Here is a 21,964-nt window from a genome sequence, read left to right on the forward strand (position 1 = left end):
TTCATTGATCTGTTTTACTATTCTTTTATTCTTTTAGTTTTATACTATTTTAATAGTATAATAATAATACTTTATACTATTCTTTTAGTTTCTATTTCATTGATTTCTGCTCTGCTCTTCATTATTTTCTCTTCTCTTTCTGGGTTTTGGCTTTCTTTGCTGTTCTTTCTCCAGCTCCTTTAGATGTAGGTTTAGGTCGTGTATTTGAGAACTTCTTCTTTCTTGAGAAAGTCTTGTATTGCTGTATACTTTTCTCTCAGGACTGTCTTTGCTATACACCACCGCTTTTGAACAGTTGTGTTTTCATTTTCATGATTTTTTTTTAATTCTTTAATTTCCTGGTTGACCGATTCATTCTTTAGTAGGATGCTCTTTAGCCTCCATGTATTTGAGTTCTTTCCAAATTTCCTCTTGTGATTGAGTTCTAGCTTCAGAGCATGGTGGTCTGAATATACGCAGGGAATGATCTCAATCTGTTGGTACTGGTTGAGATCTGATTTGTGACCCAGGATGTGGTCTATTCTGGAGAATGTCCATGCCATTAGAGAAGAATGTCCATTTTGTTGCTTTGAGATCGAATGTTCTGAATATATCTGTGATGTCCATCTGTTCCAGTGTGTCCTTTAAAGTTTAAAGTTTCCTTGTTGATCTTTGGCTTCAATGGTCTGTTCATTTCAGTGAGGGGAGTGTTAAAGTTCCCTACTATTATTGTATTTTATTGTATTATTGTCAATGTGTTTCTTTGATTTTGCTATTAATTGGCTTATATAATTGGTTGCTCTCGTGTTAGGGGCATAGATATTTAATATTTTTAGAGCTTCTTGTCGGACAGACCCATTAAGTATGACATAGTGTCCTTCCTCATCTCTTATTAAAGTCTTTGGTTTAAATCTAATTTGTCTGATATAAGGATTGCCACCCCAGCTTTCTTTTGATGTCATTAGCATGGTACATGGTTTTCCACCCCCTCACTTTAAATATGAGTTGTCTTTGGGTCTAAAATGAGTTTCTTGTGGACAGCATATTGATAGGTCTTGTTTTTTTATCCATTCTGATACCCTGTGTCTTTTGATTGGAGCATTTAGCCCATTTACATTCAGGGTAATTATTGAAAGATATGAATTTAGTGCCATTGTATTGTCTGTAAGGTGACTGTTACTGTATATTGTCTCTGTTCCTTTCTGGTCTCCTACTTTTAGGTTCTCTCTTTGCTTAGAGGACCCCTTTCAATGTTTCCTATAGGGCTGGTTTGGTGTTTGAAAATTCTTTTAGTTTTTGTTTTTCCTGGAAGCTTTTTATCTCTCCTTCTATTTTCAATGACAGCCTAGCTGGATATAGTATTCTTGGATGCATATTTTTCTCATTTAGTGCTCTCAATATATCATGCCAGTTCTCTCTGGCCTGCCACATCTCTGTGGAGAGGTCTGCTGCCAATCTAATGTTTCTACCTTTTGGGTCACAGATCTCTTGTCCTGAGCTGCTTTCAGGATTTTCTCTTTGTCTTTGAGACTTGCATGTGTTACTATTAGATGACAGGGTATTAACCTATTTTTACTGATTTTGAGGGGGGCGTTCTCTGTGCCTCCTGGATTTTGAAACCTGTTTTCTTCCCCTCTCTGTCTTTCTTCTTCTGGAATCCCAACTACTCTAATACTGTTTCATCTTATGGTATGAGTTATCTCTCGAATTCTCCCCTCTTGAGTCAGTAGTTGTTTATTTCTCTTTTTCTCAGCTTCTTTATTCTCCATCATTTGGTTTTCTGTGTCACTAATTCTCTCTTCTGCCTCATTTATTCTGGTGGTAAGAACCTCCATTTTTTATTGTACCTCATTAATAGCCTTTTTTATTTCAATGGTGTTAGATTTTAGTTCTTTTATTTCTCCAGAAAGGGATTCTCTAGTATCATCTATGCTTTTCTTCAAGCCCAGCTAGTATCTTTATAATAGTCATTCTGAACTCTAGTTCTGAGATCTTAGTAATGCCCATATTGTTCAGCTCCCTGGCTGTTGGTACTGCCTCTTGTTCTTTTTTCGAAGCGAGTTTCCGTTTTGTCATTTTGTCCAGAGAAGAACAAGTGAATGAGAGAACAAAATGCTACAAAGGTAACAACAACCCCAGAAAAATATACACCAAATGAATCAGAAGAGACCCACAATGGGTTGGGGGGGGGAGAAAGGAAAAAAAAAAGAATATGATCAGACTGATGAATAGAACAGAGACACACATTAGATTTTGTGTGTATTTTGGTCTGTTAGAAAAAAATGCCTCCCAAATTTTTAAAGAAAAAAAAAATATATATATATATATATATATATATTCAAAAATAAGGGTAAATGCGATGAAGTGATGGAATATGACTGTAAAGATGAAAATTAAAATGATTTTTAAAAAGGAATTGATAAGATAAGAAGTTGGCTGAATAAAGAAAGGAAAAAAAAGAGGAAAGATTGTGATCAGGCTGGAGACTAGAACAAAGTCATGTGCTAGATTTAGGTTATATTTTGATCTGTTAGAAGAAACTGTATTCCAAAATTTTAAAGAAAGAAAAACCTATGTGTTAACAAAAAAATAAAGTTAAATACAATGAAGGGATAGAGTATGACTATGACAATGAAAATTTAAAAAGATTTTTTATAAAGGTATTGATAAGATAAAATAGTTTAAAAGGTTAAAATAGGAAAGAGGAAAAATTTTTAAAAATTTAAAAAAGAAAAAACAAAATTTAAAAATTTAACTTTGAAAGACTAAAGGATCATGGGGGGAAAGCCATGAATTCTATGTGCTGCTGGAGTTCCACAGTTCTCATTGATCTGTGAACCTGGTCTTGGCTGGATGTTCTTGCTGTTCTTCTGGGGGAGGGGCCTGTTGCAGGGATTCACAAATGTCTTTGCCCAAAGTGGAATTGCACCGCCCTTGCCAGGGACCAGGGTAAGTAATCTGCTTGGGTTTGTGCTCAGCAGTTTTGTTCCATGAATGCTTTCCTACAGCTTTGGAGGACGGGAATGAAGATGGTGGCCTCCCAATCTCCCAATCAGAGGAGCCAAGAGCTCAGGGCCACTCCTTAGTGCACTGTCAGAGTAAAGCAGTCAATCCCTCCATCTCCCTGGTCTCCAGTCACGCTCTGTGCTCACCCAGCCTGTGATCCAGCATTTCCATTTCTGGTGCACAGTCCCGCTTGGAGTCTCCAAACTCAGCAGATTTCTGCCACATGTTCCTGCACTGCTCCTCCCAGAGGAGGAAGGAGGGGGTCTCCCCGGATCTGCCACTTGTGGGGTCCCTGCTCGAGGAGCAGTGGCCTGACTGTGCCTCAGGTCACGGTTTAAGGTAACCCTGAGCTGAGAGCCCACTGCTGAGCTCCATCTCTGCAGCCGGCTTCCCCATTCCGATATCTTGGAGTTCTGCTACACTCAGGCACCCTTGGTCTTTCTGTGACCCCATGGGTCCTGAGACCACATTGTCCCGATGAGGGGTCCACCCTCCGCCCCTGCTTAGTCACTGGAGCAATGTCCCTCCACAGAGCAGACTTCTAAAAGTTCTGATTTTGTGCTCTGCTGCTATACCACTTGCCAGGATCCGACCCCTCCCCCCACAGTCTATCTTCCTGTTGCTTCGGATTCATCTCTCCACATGTCCTACCTGTCCTACCTTCCAGGAACCGATCGCCTTTCTGTTCATAGAATTGCTTTTATTCTTTTCCTCTATCTCCTGCTGTTGAGTTTGTAAGTGTTCAGAATGGTTTGATAACTATCTAGCTGAATTCCTGGGACCAGATGAAAGTTAGGCCTCCTATTTCTCCACCATCTTGTTCCTCCCCAAACAAGTTTCTGTTTTCATTTCCTTCAGATAAATACCCAGAAGTAGGATTGCTATATTGTATGGTACTTCTAATTTTAATTTTTTGAGGAAACTCCTGTTTCCTACAGTGGCTGCACCAATTTACATCCCCGCCAGTGGTGCACAACCATTCCCTTTTTGCCACATCCTTGCCAATGTTTGTTATTCCTTGCCTTTTTGATCATAGCCTTTGTAACACCTGTGTGATGATAGCTCATTGTGGCTTTGATTTGCACTTCCCTGATGACTCGTGATGTTGGACACCTTTTCATGTACCTTTTGGCCATCTGTATTTTTCTTTGAAAACATGTCTATTCCAATCCTCTGCTCATTTTTTAAAAATATTTTTTTATTTATTTGACAGACAGAGATCACAAGTAGGCAGAAAGGCAGGCAGAGAGAGAGGAGGAAGCAGGCCCCCCACGGAGCAGAGAGCCTGATGCGGGACTCGATCCCAGGACCTTAAGATCATGACCTGAGCCGAAGGCAGAGGCTTAACCACTGAGCCACCCAGGCACCCCTCCTCTGCTCATTTTTTTTTTAATTTTTATTTGTTTATTTACAGCATAACAGTGTTCATTGTTTTGGCATCACACCCAGTGCTCCATGCAGTACGTGCCCTCCTCATTACCCACCACCTGGTCCCTCAACCTCCCAACCCCCCCACTCCCCCGCCGCCCCTTCATAACCCTCTAGTTGTTTTTCAGAGTCCATAGTCTCTCATGGTTCATCTCCCCTTCCAGTTTCCCTCAACTCCCTCTCCTCTCCATCTCCCCATGTCCTCCATGTTATTTGTTATGCTCCACAAATAAGTGAGACCATATGATACTTGACTCTCTCTGTTTGACTTATTTCGCTCAGCATAATTTCTTCCAGTCCCGTCCATGTTGCTACAAAAGTTGGGTATTCGTCCTTTCTGATGGAGGCATAATACTCCATTGTGTATATGGACCACATCTTCCTTATCCATTCATCCGTTGAAGGGCATCTTGGTTCTTTCCACAGTTTGGTGACCGTAGCCATTGCTGCAATAAACATTGGGGTACAAATGGCCCTTCTTTTCACTACATCTGTATCTTTGGGGTAAATACCCAGCAGTGCAATTGCAGGGTCATAGGGAAGCTCTATTTTTAATTTCTTCAGGAATCTCCACACTGTTCTCCAAAGTGGCTGCACTAATTTGCATTCCCACCAACAGTGTAAGAGGGTTCCTCTTTCTCCACATCCTCTCCAACACACGTTGTTTCCTGTCTTGCTAATTTCGGCCATTCTAACTGGTGTTAGGTGGTATCTCAATGTGGTTTTAATTTGAATCTCCCTGATGGCTAGTGATGATGAACATTTTTTCATGTGTCTGATAGCCATTTGTATGTCTTCGTTGGAGAAGTGTCTGTTCATATCTTCTGCCCATTTTTTGATATGATTATCTGTTTTGTGTGTGTTGAGTTTGAGAAGTTCTTTATAGATCCTGGATATCAACCTTTTGTCTGTACTGTCATTTGCAAATATCTTCTCCCATTCCGTGGGTTGCCTCTTTGTTTTGTTGACTGTTTCCTTTGCTGTGCAGAAGCTTTTGATCTTGATGAAGTCCCAAAAGTTCATTTTCGCTTTTGTGTCCTTTGCCTTTGGAGACATATCTTGAAAGAAGTTGCTGTGGCTGATATCGAAGAGGTTACTGCCTATGTTCTCCTCTAGGATTCTGATGGATTCCTGTCTCACATTGAGGTCTTTTATCCATTTCGAGTTTATCTTTGTGTACGGTGTAAGAGAATGGTCGAGTTTCATTCTTCTACATATCGCTGTCCAGTTTTCCCAGCACCATTTATTGAAGAGACTGTCTTTTTTCCATTGAATATTTTTTCCTGTTTTGTCGAAGATTATTTGACCATAGAGTTGAGGGTCCATATCTGGGCTCTCCACTCTGTTCCACTGGTCTATGTGTCTGTTTTTATGCCAGTACCACGCTGTCTTGGTGATCACAGCTTTGTAGTAAAGCTTGAAATCGGGTAACGTGATGCCGCCAGTTTTGTTTTTGTTTTTCAACATTTCCTTAGCAATTCGGGGTCTCTTCTGGCTCCATACAAATTTTAGGATTATTTGCTCCAGCTCTTTGAAAAATATCGGTGGAATTTTGATCGGAATGGCATTAAAAGTATAGATTGCTCTAGGCAGTATAGACATTTTAACAATGTTTATTCTTCCAATCCAAGCTCTGCTCATTTTTTTAAAAATTTATTTATTTTTTTCAGCGTAACAGTATTCATTGTTTTTGTTTCTGCTCATTTTTTAATCAGATTTTTTTTCTATTGGTTTGTAGGGATTCTTTATATTTTTCAGATATGAATTAACCCCTTATTAGATGGCATCCCAACACTGGAGGACTTCAAGGATCTGGTGAAGGTAGAAGATGCAAAGAGAAGGAGGAGGAAGGCGCACCAAGAGGATAAGAAGGACCTGAGCCAGATACCACCATTCCAGTTCCTGGGGCAGCCCCCACTAGAGGAGGCCTACCAGATCCCAGCCCTAGATGGGCAGTTCCTGGAGCCTGAGCCCAAGCCCAGCTTGGCCTGGAGGAACGCCTGGACATGTAGGAGAATCCGCTATTGAGGAATAAGACATTGGTCCCAGGCCCAGCCTCCTGGAATCACCCAACCAAGGGCCTCGTCCTTGCAACTACAGACCTCATTGGAGAACCACACACAGGTTCTGGAAGATCCAGAATGGGTGTTAACCTGGGCTATTATAACATCATCCAGGCCCTGGACCTTAGCATCCAAGTCATGGATGTGGGAGAGTTGGGTATAGTCACTGCCGACTCCAAGTACAGCCAAGGCCTCAGACACTGCCCTCTACAACCTTCCCTGTGCCTAGAGATGATCCTGAGCATTGCATGGTTGAGCCTGGCCTGGAGATGCTCACAGGGCCTGAGCATGTGGCACTAGCAAACTGGAAAAAGGAGAGGAGCAACGCCAACTACCTACAGGCCAATTTGGTATCCGCAGCCAACTCTTACAACCTCACCATCAAGGCTGTCACCACCAGAGCCAAAGCAGACATGACATTTGAGGAAGCAGAATAGCTCCTGCGGCTTGGGATGAAGTATATGAGAGTCTGGGGACTTCGCAGCTGGAGCCAAGCCACTGCTGCTCCTCACTGAGCTCCTGTACCTGGCAACATCACAGTGCCCTTCCACAAGGTCAAGGGGCCAGCCTGGCAAGGTGAGTCCAGAGAGGCCATCCCCATTCTGAGAGTGGTCTTAAAGATGGAACGTTTCACATACACACACAGAGTCCTTTGAGCGGGTGAAGAAGCCCATAGCCCAGCAGAGCATGGAGACTGCACTGAACCGAAAACACTGCCCCACACCCCAGCCCATTGCCCAACAAGTATCCTGGCAAGGATACCTGGTCCATCCCACGGAAGTGGCCTTCGGGCATGCAGATGCCCAGGGAGGTAGGGCACTCTCTGTGGTCATCACTTCCAGGAACTAACTGTCCAGGGGGTTGTCACCTTCTCCATCTTGGGTCCCACCCTGTGCTCCCTAACTCCCCTAGGCTCCCTGTCCACTGTCTTCACATACCTAGGCCTCCACACTGCATGCCCTCTCTGGAGCAGCAAGGCTTGGGGTTTGTGTGGCCCAGGGAGCAGGAGAGATTGAGACCCTACAAGGAAAAATAAGGCAAGGCCAGGACTTTTTGTCAAGCCTGAGATGGGGTGGCCCCTCATTCCTCCAGACCCAATTCCCCTTCCCACCTCCCTAGGTTGGTCTCAGTTGGGGCTGGCTTTAGTTTCTCCTTCCCAACAGGTCTTGAGGCAGTCCTTCCCCCTCCAAACACTGCCCAAACCAGCCCCCCTCCCAGTATGAGTGCCAGTCACTCCTGTCCCTCTTGCTACCTTCTGACCAAGCTCCCCCACCCCACCCCCACCAAATAGTAAAACTAAGCCTCTCTCTCCCTCATACCCCCAAACGCAAAATGCAGACACGAAATAGCAAAATGTGGGGCTTCTTTAATAGGCCACTTTGACTCGGGGTCTCTGTTAGCCTGGCTGAAACGTCCTTGTAACTGTGTCGTAGTTTCAAACTCCTTACCTTATCCTCCTTTTTGCCCTCTTTCTTCCACCATGTCAGATAATAGAACAATATGCGGGTCCTTCCCACTTTCTCCTGCCTCCTACCCAGTATGTTTTGTTTGTTTTTTGTTTTGTTTCATTGTGCCTGTTTCATCCATCTTGGCGTCTACTTCCTAGAATGCCATAACTGCTCACTATCCTAATTCTGACCATCATGTTTTATCACCAAGAACTCCTTTTCCTCTTTCTAGTTTTGCCTCCTCAAATGCCAGTGGCAACCAGAATATTCCATCTGTCTATAGATGGCCTCTGAAAGTATAAACTCTTTACTGAGACCTGTGAGGGCTCTATGATCCCATTCCAGCCTGTCCAGCTTTCCCTTTGACCCCTCTGTGCCTTGGATTTTAGTTGATCATGACATCAATGGCTTCTACCCATTTCCTCTGTGCTTTAGCTAAGGTGGCCTTTTCTGCCTGGGATGCCCTTCCCTCCTCTTCACCTAGATACGGCCGATCGTCTAGTTGGCACTTCTCCGGGAAAGCTTGCCAAGTCACCTCAAGCCCCATACAGTGCATGACCCCACCAATCACCGTGTCCCCTAAGTGCTTCTAGCTCCTCTATGGTATGCCTTTGTACCTTTTCCCAACTGAACTATGACCTTCATCAGGGCAGGAGTGGTGCCTTATTTGTTGAAACTCCATAAACACCTGCTTAGCCCAGAGCAATCCTCCAATAAATACTTTTTTTTTTTTCAGTCAAAAGTGCTAAACTCTAGTAATTCATTAATTTACGGTCTTTAAAAACTCTCAAAAGACCAAATAATTGATTAGTTTGTTCAAGGATTTTGCAATTATGAGAGGACAAAGTGTTTGTAATTTGGAAATTAACAAGATAGAACAACGACTGCTCTGAGTTTTCTTCATTTCAGGAGTATGGGAACCTCCACCCAGAGGGTCAGCAAAAGAAGAAAAATAATATCAAATGAAGAGCAATCCATTTTCCTTTGACAACGATGCTGGAGGAAAAATTAAAATATTAATATGAATGATTAAATTGTGGTTGAAATTTTGTGGTGATCTAGTTTACTCATTCAAACTTCAATATTCATATTTGAAATACGACTGGTAAATAAATCGGGGCTTTGGAAGATTTTTTAATGGAATAAGGTAAGAATTTTAATAATTTCTCTTATGTCTATTTCAAAATATTGTAACCATTTACCCAGGCACGTGGTGGGGATGCACTTGATATTGGCAAATCAGATAATTTAAAAAGATACTCACCTTCTGCCAACACATCAATCGATTCAGGTTAAAGACATAGTATTATCATATTTTGTGGGACCAAAACCCAGGTGATCATTACATCATTGACTTTAAGTTTTGGATATTGTTTGGATATTGTGTAACTATGGAAGATAAATAATATAAAGCTTTTAGAAAGTTGCAAGACATGGGAAAACTGTAAAGTTAGAAATGTTTGTTTCCATAGACTCATCATCTTCTGGCTCTTTCTTCTCCATTGCTCCTTAGGAAGCAGGGATCTTTCTCTCTCTTTTCCATAGCAGTTTGCATAGTCTTTAAGGGTATAAGTTATCAGTTTGAATTGTGGCTATTTGTTGACATCTTTCCAACTCTTCGCTGTGTTCTTTGAGCATGAGGACTGATTCAGATTAAATGTATTGTCATCGGTGTCTACCATAGTGCATGACACAGATTAACATTCTCTAAATTCTTACAGAAGAGAGAACAGGGGACAAAGGTGAAGACAATGTAGGAGAGAGGGATGGAGAGAGAGAGAAAAGAAATGAATCCGAGTCGTTTTCCCATGACGTCTCCTAAAGCATTGAAATCTCGTTAACTATAAAATGGAAAATTTCATCTCTTATTCAGGGGTTAATTAGCAGTGAACAGGTGGGAAAATTGTTTGTGGGGGAATGGAGTGGCTTCCCAGACCTTTTCAAGTCATATTAGATGAAATAATAGTTCAATAGTCCTTTTCACAGGAAGGTTCTGCTGGAAGCTGAGGAGCCAAAAATAATGATCGAGCTCTGAGGCTTGTGAAATAATATAAAGGGGACAGGAAGGAGTAAAAAAGAAACTAATTAAAACAAGATAAATATATTAAAAAGCATTCAGACTGTAGGTATATATTTTGTACAGATCAATTTTGGCTGCAATTCTTATAATTTGTTCACAAATACGTGTCTGATGTTCCTCCTATGCTCTACTGTTGATGTTAATTAACACAGGCTTGAGGTGCCTAGGAAAGGAATATATAAATAAAAAACGTTCCGCAGATGATAGGGAAAGACATTCGCATGCAAGGCAATAGGCTCTCACTCCCAGACTTAGAAATCTTTTAAAGTATGCAAAAATATTGTAAAGGTTTCTTCTCTCGCCACAGACTTCTTAGAAGAATATGTTCATAAGGTATATCACACATACAAGAATATCCCTGCCTACATTCTCTTCTCCATAGATAATGAGCTCAGTAATCACAGTTTTTATTCAAGAAGGGAGGGAAGTTTAATTCAACACATTCTAAATTACTCTAGTCAGTCATATGGTGAAGGAGGTTCAGAGTGGGGTGTGGGATTGGAAACACCAGTTCTTTTCTCTGGACTATTTTTCAAAAAATGAAAGACCTTGAGATTCTGATCAATCTTTCTAGATTTTCGGTGGTCACATTATTTTCACTGCCTGAAAAGCGGAGTTCAAGAGAATGTTCCTGATCTGCATGTTCAGTTGAAGCTAGGAGATAGACTGAATTAAAATTCAAACATTCGGCCAGTGGCTACTAAATACAAAACTTGGTGCTAAGCCCTGAGTGCCCTTCGGAGATGAGGAAACCTGGTTCCTCCCTCCTGGGAAGAGAGGAGGAGAAGATTCGTAAATCTTCTTTGGGGAGATTCAGATTCATAAATAATAAACTTGTAATGTCAGGAAGAATAAAAGAAGTACGAAAGCAGATGCAAAAGCAATAAGCCCTGAGAAAATAGAGCAAGGAATAACGAATGTCCCCTTGGTGATGCCAGGAGCAAAAAAGGAGCATGCCAGGAGCATGCTTCTAGATGCAGTGGGATTTCCTGGAGCAGAAAAGATGAGTCAGCATTCAGCAGGAAAGATGTCTGGAAAAGGTATGCCTCCAAGGTCATGTTAAACCTTCTTTACTTCATTCAGGTCTGCTCAGATGCCACCTCCCTGGAGAGCGGCACCTTGTCTTCCACTCCCTGGTTAATAATGTGGTTACCCTGTTAGCAGATTTTCCGGAAAGTTCCTGTCTTCCAACTTTTCCAAAGACAGTTGTCCTTTTCAATAAAATTGTAATTTATATTCACCAATGTTGATGAACTGAAGTATCTTTTGGAGGGCAGGAAGGTGAGGAGATAACTACCTAAATAAATAGGTATTTATTGATTTGATTGATTTAAAACAGAAAGTTGTGGTATAAATAGAATGTAAATCAGGATGATGAAATCACAGAAACCAATTACAGTTTTAGAGAATTGTGATCAAAGATTATACTGAGAGGTTTTATTAATACCCTTTTACTATTCTTCCCTAAAACAACATACATATTTTACTGAGTTGGCAAGATACTTTACATAATTCTCAACTAACAATAGTAGGTAAAGTTTTGTATGTTTTGTATGTTTTGTAAGATATATTATTGTTCTGGATCCGGCAAACTGAGTCACTTAAGTGGGTGGATGGTCTAAGAAACAATGTAAATGATTCAAAGTAAAAAATAAAGGAAATGTATCAAAAGTGATTTAAGTAAAAAGCAACACGTTTACTAAAAACAATTAGAAGTTCTAAAACCCAGAAGATTTATAAAGCCTTCTATAATCCCACCACTAAAATTACTTTCCCATGTAATTACATCATTTTTGAAAATGTTTTTTAAATACATAACACTCTGTGATAATTTGCTTAGTCATTTTCTACTGAAACCAAGACTGTTCTTGAGTTTGCCATTATAAAAACTGTTGGAATTAACATACTTAATCATACATAAATATTTCAATATTCAGATTACATCTTAAGGATAAAATGTGTTGGGTAACCAGAGAGGTAGTCAGATTTTTGCACTCAAAAGGAGAGTAATTTTCATTTAATGTTATTTTAAATTACTTTGTGATACAGTTAGTGGGCTTGAGACAGTTGTGGGAGGTGGGAAATAAAAAATCTGTGTGTATTCAGTATTCTATAGATCTTATTTTAGTCATTACACTGTGAGCTTGTTGCCATTCAATCTTCTATCTCAGAGCCTAGCACAGTGCCCGGAACATAGTTTGATTCTAACTATAGTGTGTATACAGCTGAGTCAGTGCTACTTTTAAGCATCTAAAATAACCCTATGATAAAATATGATATGGGAAGATTATGTTGATCAATATAATAAACATTTTAAATGCATTGCTTAAAGGCAGATTTTTATGATTATTAATTAATCCATTCTTTTATTGGCACTGAAGCACAATTTAAATACAAGACAACTCAAATTAATTAAGCCTTGCTATATCTGAACTATTGTTTTCAAACTGACATGGCTTTGGTAGGCTCTATGGTCATATCATGCTGGAAAATGAAGTACAAACTTTTAGAATGAGTCAAAAAGTACTTAATTCTATTTTTGAACTGTTCACTGCCAGTGCAGCAATGAGCAGGAGCTGTGGTAAATTAGAAGATAAAGTTTCACTACTTAACAGAAGCCAGAACTATAGATAACACAAATAGATAACAGCATATGGCCTCAGGCTTCTTGCAAAGGGAAGCATAACCTAAGAACTAGGACTGCAAGTTAAAGATCTTGTGGAATAATCTACAAAATGGCTAAGAATTGTAAGGACCTATTTAGAAACTGTCCCTGCCCCCCCCTTCCCCCAGGGGATTTACTTGGAAACAAGTCCCGGAAACCAGCTCCAGGTAACAAAGCCCAGATACCAGGGTGCTTCAGGCCAGGTGGAGACATCTGATCAGTGGGGGTTTGCATACTGTCTCCCTGGTTACCAAGGAGTAGGGACCCCCGCCCTCTGGGAGCCTTTTTGGCGCCAATCCTAATCAAGGTGTAATAGGCTGGTTCTAACGTCTACTAGGGTAAATTGTAATTCAATTGGTCACCTAGCATCACTGAGGAGTTTCCTGTGTGTGTTACATTTTCGTTGGCCACCTGTGTGTGGCCAGGCCCAACCGCATGGCCTTTGCCCTTAAAAGCTAGTCTGTGAAACAGAGAAGGGTCGCCCTCTCTTGTAACGGGTGCGGCCCTGAACGTTCGGTTAGATTCTTGATGCTTGGCGTGAAATAAAGCTTTGCTTGACTTTCGCCTTATATCAGTCTCGCTCCTTTAATCACGGACCCATTATTGGGGTACCCAGTTTTGGGGGGACCTAACAGAATAAAACAGCAGTCATAGGTAACACGTACCAAGTGCTTGCTGTATGTCGGGCACTGTTCTAAGCACTTTATGTATATTAACCCGGGAGTTGCCTCCATAGCAATGAAGTCAGAAGGTCTAGGGGTGGGACCCAGCATCAATACTTGTAAAGATCTGCCAGATAATTCCAGACTGCAGCAGAGTCTGGGAACCACTTGAAGATCCTGCAAGTGCAAGGTAAATATTCCTGTTACGATTTCTGTTTTAGTAAGGATGCACTGAGTCACAGCTAAAGGAATGCAAAGTGTTGAAAAGTGGAGAGATGAATCAGGTGGTCTGGTTCCAGAGCCCTTCAGAGCCCCCCTCCCCCGGGGGCTTTAGTGCCATTTCTAATGCAAAGCTTTGATTTTTATGAATTTGAGGAGATTGTAAACATGTGTCTTAAAAAGTCATTTTAGGAGGTTACGCTCTATTCCTATGCTGTTTGTTCACTACCAGCATCTGTGACATGGTCTCCCTGGGTAATACCTAGCTTTACCACGCAAAAGCTTGTGCCCCAATTCCTTAACCTCCTCCCGCCCCCAGATGTTGCTACTTATAATTATCCTTAGAGCCCACCGAAGTCCACATCTGGGAATTGGTTGGACTTGTGAGAAAAAGGGACCCAGGGGTCGAGCAAAGTGGAGCATACACTGAGGTTCTTCCTCCTCTTCCTGAGACCCCATTCAGGGCCGGGATTTTGACTGATATTTAGACACCAATTACTGCGGCTTCTTTTGCTCAGCTTCTGCGGCAGGCTGCAGGTTCCTCTTTCATCCTGAACCGGAAGTCATGTTACATGATGGGACTTCAAGCGGGGTGCGGGGAGAGGGGAGGGAGCTAGGGTTTCTGCTTAGCTTTGCTACTCTCACTATAGGACTTCAGGCAAGAGGCGTACAGTTTCCTCCAGACCGGTGTACTGTGCGCCATTCTAAGCGGACAAGTGTCGATGACTCTGAGGATGCATGGCAGTCGGGCTTGGGACAAGGAGAGATCCAGAGCCCCAGGCCCTGCTCAGGCCTGGCACACATCGGGATTTTGTTCTGGGATTCAGAGCACCCATGACCCTAGGAGAAACCTACAGTCCAACTCCTAAGAGGTTTGGAGGGGAAGCTGTCTCGCAGCATGGCCTCACCCAGCCACAGTCTGAAGGAAGCTGCGGATTTACCACCCACCCCAAGCACTGCTGGGGCCCAGGCCCCCTCTAGGGATGGTTGGGACCAACCATGGCAACAATGCAGAGCTGGAGGCTGGGCCAGTGCCAGCAAAAGGCACAGCGCCACTTTAAAGCCATTTCAGTGAGGCCCTCTGTTGTTCTGACAGATCAAGAGAACTTAAATCGCTGGACATTTAATCAGCTTCACATTTTTGGACCCCTCTGTGATGTTTGTACAGTAGACTTTAAACTTTTAAAGCAGATACCTCCTAGGCTTTCAATAGTTTCCAAATCCTTGAGTGACATTACAACACCCTATTTTCTCCAAAACGTAAGAGTACCTCAAATATTTAAAGTGACTGCCTCAGGCTCATTAGAGAATGGAGTGAAAGCAGGTAGAAAAAATTACAAAATCTTGGTGCTAAGTGCCCCACAGGTTTGCTCACCCGTTAAGTGACTATTTCCTGTGTGACGGAAGCTACTGTTCAAAGTGCGCCTCAGTGACATTATAGATTGCTCCATGTCACTGGCCTCCAGGGTAATTCCAAAGTGTAAACTCTGTGAGGGTCAAGGGTCTGTAATGAAAGAACAGCTCTAGCAAATGACTTTGCTCCTCAGATAAGAAAGAAGAAAGGAAGGCAGGCTAAGACAGGGTCCCGTCTTGTGAGCTGAGGACCCCTAGTGGTCCCCGTAGTAATAGCTCCTCCTGAACTTCAAGTGTTGCCTGGAGTGTATCTGAAACACCATTTTTCTGCTGTGATTAATAAAATACAGCATCATTTAAAGTACGGAAAATGTTACAATTGCTGTTCACTACTGTCATTCTTTCTCCATTAAAAGATACCCAAAATACTGTGACTAATTGGAGAGAGTCGGATATTTTGATGTTCTTCAAGTTTACAAACTCCTGCTTTAGACACTCATCTCCAGGACACCTACTCTATTTTTGATAAGTGGCACCCGGAGAGTTGGGTCCACTGAGATGTTCTACATCTCATAACAGAAATGTTCTACAGAATTCAAACAGTAACAGAATTGTATTAATTATAAGTAATATCTTACTTTTAGAAAAAAACAACACCACTGATCTACACCAGAGAATTCGCAGTCTTTAGCCAAATATGAAAAGGAAATCACATAGAACAACACTAAAGGAACAAATGAGCAAATTTCTTCACATGGGAACTCTGGCTTTCACTGGCTATTAGTGGAAATTGCAAAATGTAAAGCTATATGGGATACCAGATATGGGATGGGATGTTGTTCTGACAGATCAAGAGAACTTAAACCGCTTGACATTTAATCAGTTCCACATTTTTGTGAATGGGATAACCCTCACTCCAAATTTTTAATTCATTGTTTAGAAAATTCACATACACACACACAGGAGTTATGGCATGGTCTGGCTCAGCTGTATGTGTGTAACCGCTTTTATCCCCCTGAATCAATTACTATTTCATTACTGAAGTATTCTCTTAGATTGCCTGATTTTCTGGTGTTAGTCTCCTGGGGAAGTCAGACCAAAAAAAAAATTTAAAAAAAATTCTTTAATAGAAACACAGTACTCTGGAATTGATAAGAGAGAATTTTTTCTCCTTAAGGTTTCCCTCCCCTACACTCAAAATAATACCAGCCAGTACTTAAAAGTGTCAGGGGAGGAGAGGGCAAGATTTTTCAGAAAATACTGGGCAACACGTCACAATTCCGATTCTCACTCCTGGCACTGAAGGGCAGTTACTGAGAAAAACAGCGAACGCCTTCCTCGCGATCTGTTAAAATCAATGATGAATTTTCATATCAACACGTTCCTGAAGACAGACAGGCCTGAGTGCTTGAAAGGCGCAAAAATAATTTACTCTTCAGTCTCAGGTACGCAAATATACTTAAGAAAGAGAAGTTTTATTAGGGCAATTTCACTTTATTTTTCCATACAGCAAAGTCAACTACTGCAGTAATAATAAAATAAGCATAAAACAAATTGCAGCCCAAGACAAAATACATAATTTTAAGCAACTACAAGCAGAAAGTAAGTTGTGATTACATAATAGTAAAACCAAGCACATCTGTCCTTTCAGCAGATGAAAGTGGGAGGGTTGCTGGTAAGTGCAACGTGATAGCCAGCTGGAACGAAGGCTGGATACACAAATTCATGAAACAAGTGCCCGTTAATTACTACATTTGCTTTTTTGAGTGCTTCTGAGTTGAAAATTAAAACCGTGAAGTTTGAACTGTGTTTTGTTTTTTTTCACCTGCTGAAAGAACAGGATCCTACGGCAATTAAAAAACAATCACATAACAACTATAGCTACGGTGTGCTGTTTGGTTTGCCTGCTTATGGTTTAAATTTTGTGAAAGTCAATACTTGTTTTGAAGATTTTTTTTTGTGAACAATAAACCACTGAAATTGGCAGAAACTGATTTGTATCATATATGTCCTTAGTATAGTTCTTTTTTTTTTTTTTTGTTTTTGTTTTTTTCGTTGAAAGTTTTAAACATGCAGTAGTTTCGAAAAATGTACGGAATATCTGATCCATGATTTCACCTTAATGGTTGAAGTACCTGCTATTTTTGGTAATGATCTTCAGGCAGATTTGGCCCAATGGAGTTTTTGTCAGTCATGAGATCTCGGAAGGATGGCATATCTTTCCAGCTGAAAAAATCCTGGCAAACTACAAGCTGTCCACAATAAAGCAAAGCAACATGTTTGAAGGGGTATGGAGTGCTAACTCTGTGCCACTTTTGCAAGCAATTTTGCTCAGTCTGTCATTTTATTAGCCTTAACAAAACTCCTTGTAATTATAGACGTTTTTATTCAAAATAAGATCTTACTATTATACAGGTTTCTCTCTTTTGACTATATACAGAAGTGCAAAAAGTCAACCTTCTCTCTAGACGTTCCAACATGCTAAATTGCAGCATAATCAACCCTCAAGAGTTTGCACACACGCTATAATTCTCATTACGTAAACTTTGAGTATTTGGATTATCAACAAAAAGTCCCTTGTTCTATTTATTGATTATGCAGCTTATTTATAACAAGGCCTGATATTCAGGGATTTCAAAAATATTAAACAATACTTTAACATTTGAAATGGATACAGTAGAAAATAAATTTTATTCTAATATCTAGGATCTAGATCTTCTTATAATAACTAATTACAAACAAAATAAATCATCAAAATATTACTCAATTGTCTGCCAGGATTGTTGCGATAGCAACAACTTAACTTCTTACTTAGCAATGATTATATATTTATAAGATATCCATATAAAAGATCTTTGTTCTTTTAATGAAAACTAGACAAGAACTAACAATGACTGACATTCTTACACTTTAATATTAAATCAGTAAAATATAAATCATTTAGTTAACAATAATACGAATATTCGTATGACACTACATGTAATTCAAAACTGAGTATGTTATGAAGGAAAAACTACTTTAATTTTTTTTGTATTTTGAAAAATTCATCGGTAAAATCTAATAAAACAATAGTCTATAAACTGAAATGGTATTCAATTGTTAATAGAAAATGAAATCTAATAAATGTAGGAAATGAAAAACTACATTTTAACAAGAAAAATAAGTAGTATTCTATAATGTAACTAACTACAATAACATGTGAAGTCACCATTACTCTCTTAACATGATTGAAATTACATTGGTATGGGTTCCAACCCGTAATGTAATAATCTAAGGCTTTAATAGATGTACAGTACAATCAGTAAAATCAACACATCAGTCTTATATTAGAAAGCATCTCTCTCAAGCATAAAAACTTGCAGTAAACTTGGAAGTATGGAAAGTTCTATAACCGAACTTTCACTTCTCCCATTCCATACTATAACTACCAGTGACCTAGCCCCTACTTCAGCAATTTTTAGAACTGCTGAACAGAGCAAAAATATCCTTTGCTAGCTGCAACATCCAAACCACAAAAAAAGGAATTCCTTTGGATGAATCCATTCTTAAAAACTGAATGCACATCTATTTTTTTTTAATTTTGTAAAAGGCTTTCTAAGGCTATAAGCAGTTAATCTGAACAAAACAAAACAAAACAAAACAAATCACATATAAAATTCACCCATGTACTTAACCCACCCAATTACTAGGTTAATTAAACATTTCCCATTTTCATATTTTGGTTTATCATGCATCTGATGACAGTGCTGCTTTCTTCTTTGTTTAGAGTCACTATTTTAAATGTGACTGTGATGAAGCATTTAAGCAAATGTGAAACCATTTTTGCAAAGCATTTATAGTCTTTTGACTTTTGACAGAGCTATAAATAGAAGCAAAATAATTTCCTCAAACATTTTTTTTGTTATCGTGTCTCAGAAATGGCATATCCCTTTTGAATAACATGTTATACAGTATAGTATGCATAAATATTACACGACAATGCATTAAAATAATTTTATATATATATATCTATTATATATATCTCCAGTATGTGTGAGTTTATCTGTATCGAGAGAGTTTGTGTTGTGCTGTCTATTGTTACTGTAGAGTTAAATTGGCCATTTCTGAGACAGCTTTGGTTTCCAAAAAAAAAAAAAAAGAAAAAGAAAGAAAAAAAAAAAAGAACGGTGCCCTTTGACTGATTAGTACTAGCAAATAAGCAACAAAATGTGGCTCTGAAAACAATAACACTGAAGAAATAATACTCTAATTTGATGTACAGTCTATGGCACTTCATGAGAATCCTTAACAACATGGTACTTAAAGCCATGATGTGCTTTAAAAGATACACAGTTGTGGTTTTGCTTGGCACATTCATCTCTGTCAGATCCCTCCCTCACCACATCTTAAAATCTATTACATTAAAAATATTACTCTTAAACAAAAATGACTGTGCATGCACACTCTCGTCTATAATGGCAATTTTAAATACAAGGTGCACCTTTGTTATTTGTAAACCTTGAAAGAAATAAACTTATTTTTTAAAAAATTATATCTTGGTCTACAGACGTACCAATACATAAGAGAATCATGGTTACACCATAGTCTGTCTTTTCCAGATGGCATGAATATATAGGAAACTAATTAGGTATGCATATCTTAATGCATAACTCTGTGCTAGAAAAGAAAGACGATGTTGTTCTTTTAGACAGGAATATCACCTCAGCACAAATATCAATTAAATGTACAAAGTGTATAGGCAACAGTGTGCAGTGGATTTCCATGTTGTCTTTTCTTCTGGTTAACATGCAAAATGTGGCTGTCTTGTGGCTGAGGGGTTTTGTGTGTGTTGCTTGACGGTATATACAATATGGCTAATGACCTCGTCCTTTACTCTAACCAAGCACACTGTCCTTTCCTCTTTAGTATGATCTACAAGGGAAAAAGAGATAAGCTTTGTTAAACCAGACAGCAAAACAGTCGCCAATACATACCGAATATGAAAATTATGTTTCTGGATTTCAAGGGTAAATACACGTATGTTGTTCTATCTTCATATAAAAACAAAAAACCCCTCACAAGTACAAGTGGACCTAAATTCACACCTCTATGAGAGTAACAGGACATGCACAGCTTAATAAAATCATGGGTTCTGCTGGAATATTACCCAGTATGGAGTTAAAAGTATAAAAGATATTTGGAGAATCAAGAGGCAGAACGTCGTCGAGCTCTTTTGGAGCGCAGTCATTGGGGCGCAGAATTTAAGCTCTCTTTAATTCATCTCTTTTATGGTTTAATAGGTTTCAAGAGTCATCACCTGGCCCTACAAAATGAAAATCCATGCAACACTAAGTCCTGTTAAACATGGCTCATCCTGTTTGGGTGCTTGATTAGCACAGTGTATGGTGGGGGGGGGTAGAAATGATACTTTAAATAACTGTTTTGGATAATTTAAAGTTTGGGATTTTTCCCCGCTAAAGTCGGGGGGGGGGGGAATCTCTTGTGCTCCTGACAAATGAAGGTGGAAGAGATAGGACCACGTACTTGTGAATTAACAGTTCCAGTTTTTACATGATCTTTGTTCTCATCAGAGGATGTTTACATAGTAAAGGTATGCTTTAGAATACAATCGTGCAAATGAAGGAAGTCACCATTTTGCTACACTCAATGACCAGTTTAATATTACGACTACTCATGAAAATAAGCAATCACTTGATAAATAAACACAACATTAAGAGTCGAAGCTTCAGGACAGACAAATCCACTGGTTTGCTACTTGGTGAACTTACGGCCACTTGGTATCATTTTTTTCAACCTGGGTTATTGCTTAGAACTAAACATAGTTACATATAATACATTTGAAACATACCCAATTGATTACAAAAGTTTGAAGTCCCTCTTTTTTTAAACATGTCAAAAGGAGAACTGTTCTTCCAAACCTACATACTACAAAGTAATGAGCGTTGCTTATTCAAAAATGTGGCTCTTGTTCAGGACAATTTATTATCAGGTTATTGAGAAAACTTATGAAGTAGACAAAAATCATTTTTAAGAATTGAATTCATGCTGGCAGCATATCTCTGGTAGTACTTCTTGGACTGCTCTCAAATTTTGTCTATCTTCTTCTCCTGCCTGGGCTCAATCTCTGTCCACTTATCGTGATGGATTATGATCACAAGGGCCTCAGAACTGCTTCTCCACCACCAATTCCTCACTCAACACACTGTCCCTTCTTCAGAAAGGCCCTCATGCCTCCCTTCTCTCTACAGCAACTGTCACCGCCCCGATTCACTTGTTTTCTGACTCTGCTGGAAAAAAGCTGCTCCTTCATCTTTGCTCCAAGAGAAATTTGTTCAAACCTCTCTTATTTTAATATAGTGTGCTGAAATTTACATCTTGATCTCATTGTCTATTCATCCTGATCTCATTGACATGGCAGCACATGGTAACACAGAGCAGCACAAAAAAAATCATTTGTAAATGTGTTCATGCACAGATACATGAAGGGAAACAACAAGAAGGATCACCCATCTTATTACCAGATTGTTTTAAATGTGGTGGCTGTTTTCAAGTATCAAAAATATTCTGAGGGGCACCTGGGTGGCTCAGTGGGGTAAAGCCTCTGCCTTTGGCTCAGGTCATGATCCCAGGGTCCTGGGATCGAGCCCCGCATCAGGCTCTCTGCTCAGGAGGGAGCCTGCTTCCCCCTCTCTCTGCCTGCCTCTCTGCCTACTTGTGATCTCTCTCTGTCGAACAGATAAAATCTTAAAAAAAAAAAAAAAAAAATTCTGAGCATATATGATAGCTTGAATGCATGCACTCTGAATGAAGCAGATCCTCTCAGGATGAAAACTGGCCACCTTTCACAAGTATCTCAGTCAATGTGTTTGAAGGGAAATCACAAGACTTTCAGATTATTTTTGAGCAATGGCAACATCTTCAGAATTATACAACCCTCTAAGGTGACCACTTTGAAGTACCTGAAATTCATCTGGATATGTGCATGTCTATGCCTAGATTTTGTGTGTGTATATATCTATTTAAAGCCCAGCTCTTGGGCACCTGGGTGGCTCAGTCAGTTA

At 39.9% G+C, this 21,964-nt stretch overlaps 1 protein-coding gene and 1 pseudogene across 18 annotated transcripts in view; one reads left to right on the forward strand and one right to left on the reverse strand.

Moving 5' to 3' along the window:
• The window catches only part of LOC123940715, a 28,605-nt pseudogene extending 14,217 nt beyond the window's left edge, over positions 1 to 14,388 (forward strand).
• A 1,969-nt stretch (positions 14,389 to 16,357) lies between these two features.
• Positions 16,358 to 21,964, reverse strand: part of MBNL1 (muscleblind like splicing regulator 1) — a 203,227-nt gene continuing 197,620 nt past the window's right edge. For all 18 annotated transcript variants that reach the window (XM_046002500.1, XM_046002516.1, XM_046002515.1 and 15 more), the window contains one exon: positions 16,358 to 19,814. The gene's annotated coding sequence lies outside the window, so the exon portion shown is untranslated. The remainder of the gene's footprint in view (positions 19,815 to 21,964) is intronic.

Source organism: Meles meles, chromosome 4 (assembly GCF_922984935.1).
Source record: "Meles meles chromosome 4, mMelMel3.1 paternal haplotype, whole genome shotgun sequence".
In the NCBI taxonomy this organism is placed as follows: domain Eukaryota; kingdom Metazoa; phylum Chordata; class Mammalia; order Carnivora; family Mustelidae; genus Meles; species Meles meles.